Source organism: Myotis davidii, unplaced genomic scaffold (assembly GCF_000327345.1).
Source record: "Myotis davidii unplaced genomic scaffold, ASM32734v1 scaffold1947, whole genome shotgun sequence".
Classification (NCBI taxonomy): Eukaryota; Metazoa; Chordata; class Mammalia; order Chiroptera; family Vespertilionidae; genus Myotis; species Myotis davidii.
The window spans coordinates 602,708-606,704 of NW_006297822.1; the positions used below are offsets into that span (position 1 = coordinate 602,708).

General features: G+C 41.8%; 1 pseudogene; it reads left to right on the forward strand.

Moving 5' to 3' along the window:
• Nucleotides 1-1,174: 1,174 nt before the first annotated feature.
• On the forward strand, nt 1,175-2,063 carry LOC102755418 (annotated as a pseudogene).
• Nucleotides 2,064-3,997: the final 1,934 nt, after the last annotated feature.

Below are 3,997 nucleotides of genomic sequence, written 5' to 3' on the forward strand. Positions count from 1 at the left end.
ACAAGTCTCTACAAGTTCAAGAAAATTTAAATCATATCAATCATCTTCTCAGATCACAATGGAATAAAATTAAAAATCAACTAAAACAATTACACCCAAAAACATTCAAACACATGTAGGCTAAATAGCATGTTATTAATCAATAAATGGGTTACCCAAGAGATCAAGAAAGAAACCAAAAACTTCCTGGAAACAAATTTAAATGAGCACACAAAATCTATGGGACACGGTGAAAGCAGTCCTAAAGGGAAATTCATAGCACTACAGGCCTACCTCAAGAAACAAGATAAATCCTATATAATAAAAGGGTAATATGCAAATTGACACTAATGGCAGAAACTCTGGGAATGACTGGGAACGACCCGTCACTATGACATGCACTGACCACCAAGGGGCAGATGCTCAACGCAGGAGCTGCCCCCTGGAGGTCAGTGCACTTCCACAGGGGGAGCACTGCTCAGCCAGAAGCTGGCTCATGGCTGGCCAGCGCAGCAGCGGTGGTGGGAGCCTCTCCCACCTCTGTGGCAGCACTAAGGATGTAGGACATCCCCTTAGGGCTCCCAGCTGCCAGAGGGATGTCTGACTGCCAGCTTAGGCCCGATCCCCCCAGGAAGTGGGCCTAAGCCATCAGTCGGACATCCCCCAAGGGGTCCTGGACTGTGAGAGGGCGCAGGCCAGGCTGAGGGACCACCCCTTCCCCCCCGGAAGGGCACAAATTTTCGTGCAGTAGGCCTCTAGTTAATAATAAATTACAACTTAAAGAATTAGAAAGAGAACAACAAGAAAAGCACAGAGTACGTAGAAGAAAATAAATATTAGAGCAGAAATAAATGACATAGAGGCTAAAAATACAATCTAAAAAAATCAATGAAACAAAGAGCTGGTTCTTTGAAAAGAAAAACAAGATTTATGAACCATTAGCCAGACTCATCAAGAAACAAAGAGCGAGTCTGAGCGAGTCTCCACAACTGTCTCCTTGTGGTGTGACCCTCGAGCCTCTTCCCATGGCGGCAGCAGCAATGGGAGGGAGCAGAAGCGAGCAGGCGGCAGGCTCCATGGAGAGCGGCAGATGCCGGAGCAGAGGTAGCGCTTCCTCCACAGTACCCGGGCTCCAGTGACCCATGCTCGTGCCTTGCCCCACGGTGGAGCGGCCGCTGGTTCCGGGACTGACCAGCCTCGCTGCCCACCCCACACCACTGCCTCACCTCCCGACACCCCTGTGCCCGACTCACCTGGGTCCCACTTCCTGGGGCGGGGTGGGGGGGGCGGTGTCTGGAGGAGAATTGGCCACCAGAGCTCGCCTCTATGATGAAGTTCAAGCTCAACCAGACACGGAACTACAACCATAAGGGCTTCAAGAAGTGGGCATCGTGCCTGTGCTTCCAGAGCAAGCAGGAGGACAAGGTGTTATTGGTGAGCAGTAGTTGGTACCCAGACAAATGGGTTGTCCGAGGAGGAGGAATAGAGCCCGAGGAGAAGCCTGGCAGTGCTGCGATGAGGGAGGTTTATAAAGAGGCTGGAGTCAAAGGAAAATTGAGCAGACTCCTGGGCATATTAGAGAACCAAGACCAAAAGCGCAGAACATATGTCTATGCTCTTATTGTCACTGAAATATTAGAAGATTGGGAAGATTCTGTTAATATAGGGAAGAAGAGAGAGTGGTTCAAAGTAGCAGATGCCATCAAAATTCTCCAATGTCATAAGCCTGTGCATGCAGAGTATCTGGAAAAACTAAAGCTGGGCTGTTCTCCATCCAATGGAAATTCCACAGTCTCTTCTCTCCCAGATAATAACACCTTGTTTGTAACTGCTGCACAGACCTCTGGCTTGCCATCTACTATAAGATAGAAGGGGAGGTCACCTCCCACCATGTGCAATCTCATGGAAGAGGCTTCTTTATTTTCCTTGGCAATCATCTGAATGATGCTTGCAAACTGTCTGAATTTGCAATACAAGGTTTTCAAACAATTAGCATGTTTTCCAGATGCTTTTGAATCTTTTTTTAATAGTGTAAAATATTTTAATAAGCCAAAGCCACGTGGAGTGTTTTTTAGATGTCTTAACTGTGCCCCCGACCCCATCCCACCCTCCGTGTTATTTGGTTGTCATTTTTTTCAGTTTTTTGTCCATTTGATGTCAGTCTGTAGTTTCTGTAAGATCACCTTACTTGTGGGTTTTACCCCCAAATTGTTTTCTCATTCACAGCATTAATGTATTCAACAAATCCTTCTGTTTTGGAAATTTACAAAAATAATTCTTGATGTTGAAGGAAAACTTTTTCATAGTAAAAAAACAAAACAAAACAAAAAAAACAAACAAACAGAGAGGACCCAAATAAATAAGATCAGAGATGAAAGCAGAAGTAACAACTGATACCACAGAAATACAAAGATTGTAAGAAAATGCTGTAAACAACTATATGCCAACAAGCTGGACAATGTGAATGAAATGGACAAATTCCTAAAAAAAAAAAAAAATACAATCTCCCAAAACTGAATCAGAAAACCTGAATAGGCCAATGACAACTGATAAAGAGAACCAGTAATAATAATAAAAAAAAAAGCCGAAACCGGTTTGGCTCAGTGGATAGAGCGTCAGCCTGTGGACTGAAGGGTCCTGGGTTCAATTCCGGTCAAGGGCATGTACCTTGGTTGCGGGCATATCCCCAGTGGGAGATGTGCAGGAGGCAGCTGATCGATGTTCCTCTCTCATCGATATTTCTAACTCTCTATCCCTCTCATTTCCTCTCTGTAAAAAATCAATAAAATATATTTAAAAAAAAAAAAACTCCCAGCAAACAAAAGCTCTGGCCCTAACTTCACAGGAGAGTTTTACCAAAGCTTCAAAAAATAACTAACACCTATCTTTCTCACACTATTCCAAAATATCCAAGAAGAAGAACACTCACTCCCAAGCTCTTTTTATGAGGCCAACATTATCCTAATTCCAAAACCAGATAAAGACACTACAAAGATAACTACAGGCCAGTATCCCCAGTGAACACAGGTGCTAAAATCCTCAACAAATTATGATCAAATCAGAAATATATTAGAAAGAGTATAACACCACAACCAAGTAGGATTTATTCCAGGGATGCAAGGCTGGTATAATATCCTGCAAATCAATAAACGTGATACATCACATAAACAGATGGAAAGACAAAAATCACATGATCATAACAGTAAACACAGAAAAAACATTTGACAAAATCCAACACCCATTTTTGACAAAAACTCTCAGCAAAATGGGAATAGAGGATCATATCTCAACATAATAAAGGTCATATATGACAAACCTACAGCCAACGTCATAGTCAATGGGCAAACACTAAAACCATTTCCCCTAAGAACAGGAACAAGACTGGGATGCCCACTTTCCCCTGAAAGTCCTAGCCACAAAGATCAGATAAGAAGAAGAAATAAAAGACATCCAAATTGGTAAGGAGAAAGTAAAACTCTCATTATTCGCGGATGACATATTGTATATAGAAAACACTAAAGACTCCACACAAAAAAAATACTAGTTTTAAAAAGGGAATTTGGCGATGTAGCAGGATATAAAATTAACACTCAGAAATGGATGGCATTTTTATATACCAATAATGAATTCTCAGAAAGAGAAACTCAACAAACAATCCCATTTACCACTGCAACAATAACAAAACACTTAGGAATAAACTTAACCAAGGAGGTAAAAGTCTTGTACTCAAAAAACTACAGGATGTTGAAAAAAGAGATAGAGGAAGATATAAGCAAGTAGAAGAATATAGTGTGTTCATGGATTGGTAGAATTAACATCTTTAAAATGTCCATACTATACCCAAAGCAATCTACAGATTCAATGCAATCCCTATTAAAATACCAGAACTAGAATACTCCAAAAAATTTCTACAGAACCAAAAAAGTCCCCGAATAGCCACAGCAATCTTGAGGAAGAAGAGCTGGATGGATCACAATACCAGATATCAAGTTATATTACAAAGCCACTGTCCTCAAAA